The 13,951-nt window shown below is 38.7% G+C and overlaps 1 protein-coding gene across 5 annotated transcripts in view; it reads left to right on the forward strand.

Annotated features, from left to right (window-relative positions):
- Positions 1-13,951, forward strand: part of FCGBP (Fc gamma binding protein) — a 99,025-nt gene that overhangs the window by 20,903 nt on the left and 64,171 nt on the right. For all 5 annotated transcript variants that reach the window (XM_067019337.1, XM_067019336.1, XM_067019338.1 and 2 more), the window contains one exon: positions 693-819. The gene's annotated coding sequence lies outside the window, so the exon portion shown is untranslated. The remainder of the gene's footprint in view (positions 1-692; positions 820-13,951) is intronic.

The raw sequence follows: 13,951 nt of genomic DNA on the forward strand, positions 1-13,951 counted from the left end.
GGCCATGGCTCACGGGCCCAGCCGCTCTGTGGCATGTGGGATCTTCCCGAACCAGGTCACGAACCCGTGTCCCCTGCATCGGCAGGTGGACTCTCAACCACTGCGCCACCAGGAAAGCCCCAGTTTTTTTATTTTTAATTTTTGGTTCCTAGTATGTGGAAATATGATTTACTTTTGCACATTATCCTGTGACCTTGTCAAAATCACTTACTAGTTTTAAGAGTATTTATGTAGATTCCTTGGGATCATCTACACATCATGCCATCAATGAATAGAGATTGTTTTCTTTCCTTTTTTTATAAATTTATTTTTATTTTATTTTTATTTATTTTTGGCTGTGTTGGGTCTTCGTTGCTGTGCTCAGGGCTTCTCTAGTTGCAGCGAGCGGGGGGCTACTCTTCGTTGTGGTGCGTGGGCTTCTCATCGCAGTGGCTTCTCTTGTGGAGCACAGGCTCTAGGTGTGCGGGCTTCAGTAGTTGTGGCTCACAGGTTCTAGAGCGCAGGCTCAGTAGTTGTGGGACACGGGCTTAGCTGCTCCGCGGCATGTGGGATCCTCCCGGGCCAGGGCTGGAACCCGTGTCCCCTGCATTGGCAGGCGGATTCTCTTTTTTAAAAAATCATTACAATCGCTTTATTTTTTATTATATTAAATACAACATTTACAGTATAAAATGCATTTTTTCCTCCTCAAGCTTGCTTTTGGAAGATAACCCTTCAATTCATGCCATCACTTTGGGACATGGACATATCCTGGTGGGAAAGAAAAATGGAGAGATCCTGGAAATTGATAAGAATGGCCCAATGACACTGCTCATTCAGGTACTGTGTTTGCACACATCCTAAACCACAATTCGCACCAGAGCTGGAACTAGGGTGAGGCAACGGGGGGCACTTAGGGTGCAAAATTTAAGGAGACGCTCACTATCAGGGTCAGACAAATGCTGTATTAATCATCTATTGCTGTATAACAAATTGTCACAAACTTAGCAGCTTAAAACAAAAACATTCCTTATCTTATGGTTTCTGCAGGTCAGGAGCCTGAACGCAGTTTAACTGGGTCCTCTTTTTAAGGTTTTGTAAGGCTGCAATAAGGGCCAGGGCTGTGGTCTCATCTGAGGCTTAACTGTGGAAGGATCTGCTCCAAGGTCACTCGAGTTGTTGGCAGAGTTCAGTTCATTGGGGATGCAGGACTGAGGGCTTTCGTTTCTTGCTGGATATTGACCGGAGACCACCGTCATCTCTCAGAGGCTGCCTATAGTTCCTCATCACATGGGGTTCCCCAGCATGGCTGCTTGCTTCCTCAAAGAGAGCAAGGGAAAGAGGAAAAACAGGTACTACTGTGCCTTTAAGTAACTTTAAATAACATAATCATATCATCACATATGCATAATCATGAACATCCATCCCCTTTGCCATATTTTATTGGTTGGTAACAAGCCACAGGCTATACCACACTCAAAGGGAGGTGGTTACACAAGAGTGTAAAAACCAGGAGCATCATGAGGGTCACCTGTCCTGCACAGTCTGCCCTCTGGCCACCAATGATCATGTCCCTACCACATGCAAAATACATCCCCCCTCCCAAGGTCCCCAAGAGCCTTATCCCATCATAGTATCTGTTCAAAGTCCACAATCTCATTGTCTAAATCAGGCCCAGGTGTGGGTAGCACTTCTTGGGTGTATTTCCTCTTGATCTGTCAAAATCTGGCAGGCGGATTCTTAACTACTGCACCACCAGGGAAGTCCCGAGATTGTTTTATTTCTTCCTTTTCTTTTTTTAAAGATATTTTTATTGTGGTAAAAATCACATAATATAAAACACTATTTTTGCCATATTTAACTGTATAGTTCAGTGGCACCAAGTACATTCACATTGTTGTGCAACTCTCATCATCATCCGTCTCCCGAATTTTTCACCTTCCTAAACTGAAACTTTGTCCCCATTAAACATTAACTCCCCAGGACTTCCCTGGTGGCCAAGTGGTTAAGACTTCGCCTTCCAATGCAGGGGGTGAGGGTTTGATCCCTGATCAGGGAGCTAAGATCCCACATGCCTAAGGGCCAAAAGACCAGAACATAAAACAGAAGCAATATTGTAACAAATTCAATAAAGACCAAAACAAAGTGGTCCACATCAAAAAAAAAGATAGGAACACTAACTCCCCATTCCCCCTCCGCCACTGGAGGGGGGGTCCCTGGCATCTACCAATGTACTTTTTGACTCTATGAATGTGACTATTCTAGGTACCTCGTATAAGTGGAATCAAACCGTATTTGTCTGCACCTACTGTATATTGGAATGCATTTTAAAGGTTAACTTAATATATGTCCTACAAACAGATTGTACCTTCTTTTTTTCCCCTCTGCTATTAGTTATCTATTTTATACATATTAGTGTATATATGTCAATCCCAGTCTACCAATTTATCCCACCCCCCCTTTCCCCTCTTGGTGTCCATACATTTGTTCTCTATGTCTGTGTCTCTATTTCTGCTTTGCAAATAGGTTCATCTGTACTATTTTTCTAGATTCCACATATATGCGTTAATATATGATATTTGTTTTTCTCTTTCTGACTTACTTCGCTCTGTATGACAGTCTCTAGGTCCATCCACATCTCGGCAAATGGCACAATTTCGTTCCTTTTAATGGCTGAGTAATATTACTTCTTCCTTTTCAATGTGTATATTTATTTATTTTTTCCTGCCTTCTTGCACCAGCTAGGACTCTCAATACAATATTGAATAAGAATGGTGAAAGCAAACATTCTTATCTTGTTCCCAAAATTACATGGAAAGCATTCTGACTTTCTAACATTAAATATCTGTCTAGATGTCCTTTACCAGGTTAAGGACGTTTCTATTCCTAGTTTGCTGAAGTTTTTTGTTTGCTTGTTTGTTTTTTACCACGTATGGATGTTCAGTTTTGTCAATTTTTTTTTTTCCGGTACGCGGGCCTCTCACTGCTGTGGCCTCTCCCGCTGCGGAGCACAGGCTCCGGACGCTCAGGCTCAGCGGCCATGGCTCACGGCCCCAGCCGCTCCGCGGCAAGTGGGATCTTCCCGGATCGGGGCACGAACCCATGTCCCCTGCATCGGCAGGCGGACTCCCAGCCACTGCGCCACCAGGGAAGCCCTCAAATGTTTTTTCTGTATCTATTGAGATGACCATGCAGTGTTTATTTTCTAGCCTGTTAATATGATGAGTTTCATTGATTGCTATTTGAATGTTGAACAATCTTTGTATTTCTAGAATAAACCCTACTTGGCCTTTTTATATGATATCCTTTAAAATTTATTCTTTTTATATATATTGTTGGATTTGATTCACTAATATTTTGTTAGGGATTTTTGTGTCTAAGTTCATGGGGGATATTGATTTGTAATTTTCTTTCTTTGTAATGTCTTTTTCTGGTTTCTGGTATCAAGGTAATGCTGGTCTCATAAAATGAGTTGGGAAGTGGTTCTTCCTCTTCTATTTTCTGGAAGAGATTTTTTTAGAATTCACGTTATTTCTTCTTTAAATATTTGATAGAATTCTCCAGTAAAACCATGGCCCTGGAGATTTATTTTTGAAAGATATTTAACTATAAATTCAATTTCTTTAATATTGATACTTACAGGCGCTCTCAGGTTATCATTTTCATCTTTGATGAGTTTTGGTAGTTAGCGTATTTCGAGGAATTGGTCCATTTCATGTAAGTTGTCAAATTTATGAGCATTGAGTTTTTTGTAGTATTATCTAATTATCCTTTTAATGCCTATAGGTTCTGTAGTAGCATCTCCTCTTTCATTCTTTTTTTTAAAACTAGTTTTCATTTAATGGTGGCAAACGTGTTTTATTTATTTATTTATTTATTTATGGCTGCATTGGGCCTTAGTTGCGGCATGTGGGATCTTCGCTGAGGCATGTGGGATCTTTCGTTGTGGCATGAGGGTTTTCTCTTCTCTAGTTGTGGTGTGCAGACTCCAGAGTGCATAGGCTCTGTAGTCTGTGGCACATAGGCTCTAGTTGAGGTGCACGAGCTCAGTAGTTGCAGCCCGCGGGCTTAGTTGCCCTGCAGTTTGTGGGATCTTAGTTCCCTGACCAGGGATTTACCTGCAATCCCCTGCGTTGTAAGGCGGATTCTTTACCACTGGACCACCAGGGAAGTCCCTCCTCTTTCATTCTTAATATAGGTAATTTTTGTCCTCTCTCTCTTTCGCTCTCTCTCTCTCTCTCTCTGGTCAGTTTAGGTAGAGGTTTATCAATTGTACTAACCTATCAAACCACCACTTTTTAGTTTTATTGATTTCTCTCTACTATTTTTCCCTCTTCAATTTCATTGATTTCTGCTCTATTATTTTTTCCTTCAGTGCTTTGGGTTTCATGTACTCTTCTTTTTCTAGGATCTTAATCTAGAGAGTTAGATTTGAGAACTTCTTTTATAATATATGTGTTTACTGCTATAAATTTACCTCTAAAAAACTTCTTTAATTGCACCCACAAATTTTTAAATGTTTTTCTTTACATTCAGTTAAAAATATTTTCTATTTCCTCTTAAGTCATCCTCTTTGACTCAGGGATTGTTTAGAAGTGTGTGATTAATTTCTAAATATTTGAGAATATCCAGATATATTTCTAATATTGATTTCTGTTTCAATTACACTGTGGTCAGAGGATATACTTTGATGTGTATATTTTGCATAATTTGAATTATTTTACATTTGTTAAGGTGTTTTTTTTAATGACCTAGGATATCGTCTATCTTGGTGTGAATATTCTAAGGGCACTTGAAAAGAATGTTTTCTGCTGTTCTTGGGTGTAATGTTTTGGAATATCAATTAGGTCAAGTTGTGTGACAGTATTGTTCAAATCCTCTCTATTCTTGCTTATCTCCTGTCTACTTGTACCATTGATTATTGAGACAAAGGTGTTGAAATTTCCAACTATAATTGTGGATTTGTCTAGTTCTTCTTTCAGTTCTATCAGTTTTTTGCTTGATGTTTTGAAGCTCGGTTGTTAGGTGCATGCACATTTGGGATTATTAAATCTTCTTGGTGAATTTACTTTTGTATATTATATGATGTCTGTGGTAATTTTTCTTGTTCTGAAATCTACTTTGTCTGATATTAATAGGATGACTCTTGCTTTCTTTTCATTAGAGTGGTGTATCTTTTTCCATACTTTTACTTGTAGACAGCTTATAGTTTTTTAATTAAAAATTTTTTTATAGATTTTATTGGTTTATATTATAAGTTTCATGTATACAATATAATATTTCAACTTTTGTATACACTACAACATGTCCACCACCAAAAATTTAGTTTCCATCTGTCGCCATACAGTTGACCCCCTTTACCCATTTAGCCCTCCCACCACCCTCTTTCCCCTCGGATAACCACTACTCTGTTCTCTGTATCAATGTGTTTGTTTTGTTTGATTTGGTTTGTTCATGTATTTTTGTTTTTGTTTTTATATTCCACAAGTGAAATCACACAGTATTTGTCTTTCTCCAGCTGACTTATTTCACTGAGCATAATAACATCAAGGGCCATCCATGTTCTCACAAATGGTAAGATTTCACTTTTTTATGGCTGAGTAGTATTCTATTGTATATATATACCACATCTTCTTTATCCATTAATCCATCAATGTGCAGTTAGGTTTTTTATATATCTTGGCTACTGTAAATAATGCTTTGATGAGCATGGGGTACATATATCTTTTTGAATTCGTGTTTTCCTTTTCTTCAGATAAATACCCAGAAGTGGAATAGGTGGATCATATGGTAGTTCTATTCTTAATCTCTTGAGGAATCTCCATGCCGTTTTCCATAGGGGCCACCCCGATTTACATTCCCACCAACAGTGTGTGAGGCTTCTCTTTTTTCTACATCCTCCCCAACACTTGTTATTTCTTGTCTTTTTGCTAATAGCCAATCTAATGGGCCTGAGGTGATATCTCATTGTGGTTTTGACTTACATTTTCCTAATAATTAGTGATGTTGAACATATTTTCATGTGCCTGCTGGCCATCTGTATGTCTTCTTTGGGAAAGTGTCTATTCAGCTTCTCTGTCCATTTCTTTTTTTTTTTTTTTTTTTTTAATTTATTTATTTATTTTTTTTATTTTTTTTTTATTTTTTTTTTATTTTTTTAACATCTTTATTTGAGTATAACTGTTTTACAATAGTGGGTTAGTTTCTCCTTTACAACAAAGTGAATCAGTTATACATATACATATGTTCCCATAACTCTTCCCTCTTGTGTCACCCTCCCTCCCACCCTCCCTATCCCACCCCTCTAGGTGGTCACTAAGTACAGAGGTGAACTCCCTGTGCTATGCTGTAGCTTCCCACTAGCTATCTAATTTACATTTGGTAGTGTGTATATGTCCCTGCCACTCTCTCACATCGTCACAGCTTACCCTTCCCCCTCCCCATATCCTCAAGTCCATGCTCTAGTAGGTCTGTGTTTTATTCCCTCCTACCACTAATCTCTTCATGACATTTTTTTTTTTAGATTCCATATATATGTGTTAGCATACGGTATTTGTTTTTGTCCTTCTGACTTACTTCACTCTGTATGACAGATTCCAGGTCTATCCACCTCATTACAAATAACTCAGTTTCATTTCTTTTGTGAGTGTGTATCTGGGTGCTGCTGTGTGAGATTTTGTCTGTGTAGCTTTGTTTTCACCATTTGTCCTGGGGTTAGACTGACCTTTTTTTTTTTTTTCTTTAATGGAAATGTCCATTTCTTTTTTAGAAAAATTTTATTTATTTTTTAAACAGCAGGTTCTTATTAGTTATCTATTTTACACATATTAGTGCATATATGTCAATCCCAATCTCCCAATTCATCCCCCACCACCACCCCACCACCCTGCTTTCCCCACTTGGTGTCCATATGTTTGTTCTCTATATCTGTGTCTTTATTTTTGCCTTGAAAACCAGTTCACCTGTACCACTTTTCTAGATTCCACATACATGCGTTAATATACGATATTTGTTTTTCTCTTTCTGACTTACTTCACTCTGTATGACAGTCTCTAGGTCCATCCACATCTCTACAAATGACCCAGTTTTGTTCCTTTTTATGGCTGAGTAATATTCCATTGTATATATGTACCACATCTTCTGTATCCATTCGTCTGTTGATGGGCATTTAGGTTGCATCCATGACCTGGCTATTGTAAACAGTGCTGCAATGAACATTGGGGTGCATGTATCTTTTTGAATTATGGTTTTCTCAGGGTATATGCCCAGTAGTGGGATCACTGGGTCATATGGTAGTTCTATTTTTAGTTTTTTAAGGAACCTACATACTGTGTTCTCCATAGTGGCTGTATCTATTTACATTCCCACCAACAGTACAAGAGGGTTCCCTTTTCTCTACACCCTCTCCAGCATTTGTTGTTTGTAAATTTTCTGATGATGCCCATTATAACCAGTGTGAGGTGATACCTCATTGTAGTTTTGATTTTCATTTCTCTAATAATTAGTGATGTTGAGCAGCTTGTCATGTGCCTCTTGGCCATCTGTATGTCTTCTCTGGAGAAATGTGTATTTACGTCTTCTGCCCATCTTTTGATTGGGTTGTTTGTTTCTTTAATATTGAGCTGCATGAACTGTTTATATATTTTGGAGATTAATCCTTTGTTCGTTGATTTGTTTGCAAATATTTTCTTCCATTCTGAGGGTTGTCTTTTTGTCTTGTTTATAGTTTCCTTTGCTGTGCAAAAGCTTTTAAGTTTATTAGGTCCCATTTGTTTATTTTTGTTTTTATTTCCATTACTCTAGGAGGTGGGTCAAAAAAGATCTTGCTGTGATTTATTTTATTTTATTTATTTATTTATTTATTTTTTGTGGTACGCGGGCCTCTCACTGTTGTGGCCTCTCCCATTGCGGAGCACAGGCTCCGGACGTGCAGGCTCAGTGGCCATGGCTCACGGGCCCAGCCGCTCCGCGTCATGTGGGATCTTCCCGGACCGGGTCACGAACCTGTGTCCCCTGCATCGGCAGGCGGATTCTCAACCACTGCACCACCAGGGAAGCCCTCTTGCTGTGATTGATGTCTAAGAGTGTTCTTCCTATATTTTCCTCTAAGAGTTTTATAGTGTCCTGTCTTATATGTAGGTCTTTAATCCATTTTGAGTTTATTTTTGTGTATGGTGTTAAGGAGTGTGCTAATTTCATTCTTTTACATGTAGCTGTCCAGTTTTCCCAGCACCACTTATTGAATAGACTGTCTTTTCTCCATTGTACATCCTTGCCTCCCTTGTCATAGATTAGTTGACCGTAGGTGCATGGGTTTATCTCTGGGATTTCTGTCCTGTTCCATTGATCTATATTTCTGTTTTTGTGCCAGTACCATATTGTCTTGATTCCTGTGGCTTGGTAGTATAGTCTGAAGTCAGGGAGCCTGATTCCTCCAGCTCCGTTTTTTTCCCTCAAGATTGCTTTGGCTATTCAGGGTCTTTTGTGTCTCCATACAAATTTTAAGACTTTTTGTTCTAGTTCTGTAAAAAATGCCATTAGTAATTTGATAGGGATTTCATTGAATCTGTAGATTGCTTTGGGTAGTATAGTCATTTTCACAATATTGATTCTTCCAGTCCAAGAACATGGTATATCTCTCCATCTGTTTGTGTCATCTTTGATTTCTTTCATCAGTGTCTTATAGTTTTCTGAGTACAGGTTTTCACCTCCTTAGGTAGGTTTATTCCTAGGTATTTTATTCTTTTTGTTGCAATGGTGAATGGGATTGTTTCCTTAATTTCTCTTTCTGATCTTTCATTGTTAGTGTATAAGATGCAATGTATTTCTGTGTATTAATTTTGTATCCTGCAACTTTACCAGATTCATTGATTAGCTCTAGTAGTTTTCTGGTGGCATCTTTAGGATTATCTATGTATACTATCATGTCATCTGCAAACAGTGACAGTTTTACTTCTTATTTTCCAATTTGTATTCCTTTTATTTCTTTTTCTTCTCTGATTGCCATGGCTAGAACTTCCAAAACTATGTTGAATTATAGTGGTGAGAGTGGACATCCTTGTCTTGTTCCTGATCCTAGAGGAAATGCTTTCAGTTATTCACCATTGAGAATGATGTTTGCTGTGGGTTTGTCATATATGGCCTTTATTATGTTGAAGTAATTCCCTCTATGCCCACGTTTTAGAGAGTTTTTCTCATAAATGGGTGTTGAATTTTGTCAAAATCTTTTTCTGCATCTATTGAGATGATCATATGGTTTTAATTCTTCAGTTTGTTAATATGGTGTCTCACATTGATTGATTTGCATGTATTGAAGAATCCTTGCACCCCTGGAATAAATCCCACTTGATCATGGTGTAAGATCCTTTTAATGTGTTGTTGGATTCTGTTTGCTAGTATTTTATTGAGGATTTCTGAATCTATATTCATCTGTGATATTGGTCTGTAATTTTCTGTTTTTGTAGTATCTGTGTCTGGTTTTGGTATCAGGGTGATGGTGGCCTCATACAATGAGTTTGGGAGTGTTCCTTCCTCTGCAATTTTTTGGAAGGGTTTAAGAAGGATGGGTGTTAACTCTTCTCTAAATGTTTGATAGAATTCACCTGTGAAGCCATCTGGTCCTGGATGTTTGTTTGTTGGAAGATTTTTAATCACAGTTTCAATTTCATTACTTGTGATTGGTCTGTTCATATTTTCTATTTCTTCCTGGTCCAGTCTTCTAAGAATTTGTCCATTTCTTCCAGACTGTCCATTTTATTGGCATAGATTTGCTTGTAGTAGTCTCTTATGATGCTTTGTATTTCCGTCGTGTCCATTGTAACTTCTTCTTTTTCATTTCTAATTTTATTGATTTGAGTCCTCTCCGTCTTTTTCTTGATAAGTCTAGCTAAAGGTTTATCAATTTTGTTTATCTTCTCAAAGAACCAGCTTTTAGTTTTATTGATCTTTGCTATTGTTTTCTTTGTTTCTATTTCATTTATTTCTGCTCTGATCTTTATTATTTCTTTCCTTCTACTAACTTTGGGTTTTGTTTGTTCTTCTTTCTCTAGTTCCTTTAGGTGTAAGGTTAGATTGTTTAGTTGAGATTTTCCTTGGTTCTTGAGGTAGTATTGTATTGCTATAAACTGCCCTCTTAGAATTGCTTTTGCTGCATCCCCTAGGTTTTAGATCATTGTATTTTCATTGTCATTTGTCTCTAGGTGTTTTTTGACTTCCTCTTTGATTCTTCTTTCTTGGTTTTTAAATAACGTATAGTTTAGCCTCCATGTGTTTGTGTTTTTTACGTTTTTTGCCCTTTAATTTATTTCTAATCTCATAACGTTGTGGTCAGAAAAGATGCTTGTTATGATTTCAGTTTTCTTAAATTTACTGAGGCTTGATTTGTGACCCAACATGTGATCTATCCTAGAGAATATTCCATGTGCACTTGAGAAGAAAGTGTAATCTGCTGTTTTCAGATGGAATGTCCTATAAATATCAATTAAATCTATCTGGTCTGTTGTGTCATTTAAAGCTTGTGTTTCCTTGTTAATTTTCTGTCTGGATGATCTGTACATTGGTGTAAGTGAGGTGTTAAAGTCCCCCACTATTATTGTGTTACTGTTGATTTCTCTTTTATAGCTGTTAGCATTTGCCTTATGTATTGAAGTGCTCCTAGTTTGGGTGCATATATATTTATAATTGTTATATCATCTTTTGGGGTTGATCCCTTGATCATTATGTAGTGTCCTTCCTTCTCTCTTGTAACGTTCTTTATTTTAAAGTCTATTTTGTCTGATATGAGCACTGCTACTCCAGCTTTCTTTTGATTTCCATTTGCATGGAATATTTTTCCATCCCCTCACTTTCAGTCTGTATGTATCCCTAGGTCTGAAGTGGGTCTCTTGTAGACAGCATATAGATGGGTCTTGTTTTTGTATGCATTCAGTGAGCCTGTGTCTTTTGGTTGGAGCATTTAATCATTCACATTTAAGGTAATTATCGAAATGTATGTTCCTATTACCATTTTCTTAACTGTTCTGGGTGTTTTTTTTTTTTTTTGTAAGTCCTTTCCTTCTCTTATGTTTCCCACTTAGAGAAGTTCCTTTATCATTTGTTGTAGAGCTGGTTTGGTGGTGCTGAATTCTCTTAGCTTTTGCTTATCTGAAAAGCTTTTGATTTCTCCATTGAATCTGAATGAGATCCTTGCCGGGTAGAGTAATCTTGGTTGTAGGTTCTTCCCTTTCATCTCTTTAAATATATCGTGCCACTCCCTTCTGGCTTGTAGAGTTTCTGCTAAGAAATCAGCTGTTAACCTTATGGGAGTTCCTTTGTATGTTATTTGTCTTTTTTTCCCATTGTTTTTAATAATTATTCTTTGTCTTTAATTTTTGTCAATTTGATTACTATGTGTCTTGGCGTGTTTCTCCTTGGGTTTATCCTGCCTGGGACTCTCTGCACTTCCTGGACTTGGGTGGCTATTTCCTTTCCCATGTTAGGGAAGTTCTTGACTATAATCTCTTCAAATATTTTCTCGGGTCCTCTCTCTCTCTCTTCTCCCTCTGGGACCCCTATAATGCGAATGTTGGTGCGTCTAATGTTGTCCCAGAGGTCTCTTAGGCTGTCTTCGTTTCTTTTCATTCTTTTTTCTTTATTCTGTTCCTCGGCACTGAATTCCACCATTCTATTTTCCAGGTCACTTATCCATTCTTCTGCGTCAGTTATTCTGCTATTGACTCCTTCTAGTGTATTTTTCATTTCAGTTATTGTATTGTTCATCTCTGTTTGTTTGTTCTTTAATTATTCTAGGTGTTTGTTCTTCTCAGTCTTTGTTAAACATGTCTTACATCTTCTCAATCTTTGCCTCCATTCTTTTTCTGAGGCCCTAGATCATCTTTACTCTCATTATTTTGAATTCTTTTGCTGGAAGGTTGTGTTTTTGTGGGGGTTTATCTTGTTCTTTGATCTGGTACATAGTCCTCTGCCTTTTCATTTTGTCTTATCTTTCCATGAATGTGGTTTTCATTCCACAGGCTGCAGGGTTGTAGTTCTTCTTGCTTCTGCTGTCTGCCCTCTGGTGGATGAGGCTATGTAAGAGGCTTGTGCAGGCTTCCTGATGGGAGGGACTGGTGGTGGGTAGAGCTGGGTGTTCCTCTGGTGGGCAGATCTCAGTAAAACTTTAATCCACTTTTCTGCTGATGGGTGGGGCTGAGTTCCCTCCCTGTTGGTTGTTTGGCCTGAGATTACCCAGCACTGGAGGCTGCAGGCTCTTTGGTGGGGCTAATGGTGGACTCCAGGAGGGCTCATGCCAAGAAGTACTTCCCAGAACTTCTGCTGCCTGTGTCCTTGTCCCCACTCTGAGCCACCGCCTCTGCAGGAGACCCTCCAACACTAGCAGGTAGGTCTGGTTTGGTCTCTTGTGGAGTCACTGCACTTTCCCCTGGGTCCAGATGTGCACACTACTTTGTGTGTGCCCTCCAAGAGTGGAGTCTCTGTTTTGCCCAGTCCTGTCGAAGTCCTGCAATCAAATCCCACTAGCCTTCAAAGTCTGATTCTGTGGGAATTCCTCCTTCCGATGCCAGACCCCCAGGTTGGGAAGCCTGATGTGGGGCTCAGAACCTTCACTCCAGTGGGTGGACTTCTGTGGTATAATTGTTCTCCAGTTTGTGAGTCACCCACCCAGTGGTTATGGGATTTGATTTTATTGTGATTGCACCCCTCCTACCATCTCATTGTGCTTCTCCTTTGCCTTTGGATGTGGGGAATCTTTTTTGGTGAGTTCCAGTGTATTCCTATTGATGATTGTTCAGCAGTCAGTTGTGATTCCAGTGCTCTCGCAAGAGTGAGTGAGCACATGTCCTTCTACTCCAGCATCTTGAACCAATCTGTGTCCATTTCTTAATTGATTGTTTTTTTGGTCTTTGAGTTGTATGAGTTCTTTATATACTTTAGATATTAACCCCTTATTGGATATATGATTTGCAAATATCTTCTCTCACTCAATTGGTTGTCTTTTTGTTTTGTTGATGGTTTCTATGGCTGTGTAGAAGAGTTTTAGTTTGATGTAGTCCCACTTGTTTATTTGTGCATTTGTTTCCCTTACCTGAGGAGACATAGGCAGAAAAATATTGCTAAAACTGATGTCAAAGAGTGTACTGCCTTTGTTTTCTTCTAGGATTTTTATGGTTTCAGGTCTTACATTCAAGTCTTTAATTCATTTTGAGTTGATTTTTGTGTATGGTGTGAGATAGTGGGCTAGTTTCATTCTTTTGCATGTGGATGTCCAGTTTTCCCAACAACAGTTATTGAAGAGACTATCCTTTCTCCATTGTATGTTCTTTGCTCCTTTGTCATAAATTAATTGTCTGTATATGTGTGGGTTTATTTCTGGGCTCTCAATTCTATTCCATTGATGTGTCTGTTTTTCTGCCAATACCATGCTGGGTTTTTTTTCTTTTTTTGGTTTTATAAATAAATAAATTTATTTATTTATTTATTTTTGGCTGTGTTCGGTCTTCATTTCTGTGCAGGGGCTTTCTGTAGTTGCGGCGAGCTGGGGCAACTCTTCATCGCAGTGCGTGGGCCGCTCACTATCACGGCCTCTCTTGTTGCAGAGCACAGGCTCCAGATGCGCTGGCTCGGTAGTTGTGGCTCACGGGCCCAGCTGCTTCGCAGCATGTGGGATCGTCCCAGACCAGGGCTCGAACCCGTGTCCTCTGCATTGGCAGGCATATTCTCAACCACTGCACCACCAGGGAAGCCCTACCATGCTGTTTTGATTACTGTAACTTTGTAATATAATTTGAAACCAGGGATTATGATATCTCCAGTTTTGTTCTTTTTTCTCAGGATTGCTTTGGTTTTTCAGGGTCTTTTGTGGTTCCATATAAAACTTAATGTTATTTTGTTTTATTTCTGTAAAAATGTGCTTGGGATTTTGTTAGGGATTGCATTGAATCTGTAGATTGCTTTAGGTAATATGGACATTTTAACA

Source organism: Kogia breviceps, chromosome 18 (genome assembly GCF_026419965.1).
Source record: "Kogia breviceps isolate mKogBre1 chromosome 18, mKogBre1 haplotype 1, whole genome shotgun sequence".
Classification (NCBI taxonomy): domain Eukaryota; kingdom Metazoa; phylum Chordata; class Mammalia; order Artiodactyla; family Physeteridae; genus Kogia; species Kogia breviceps.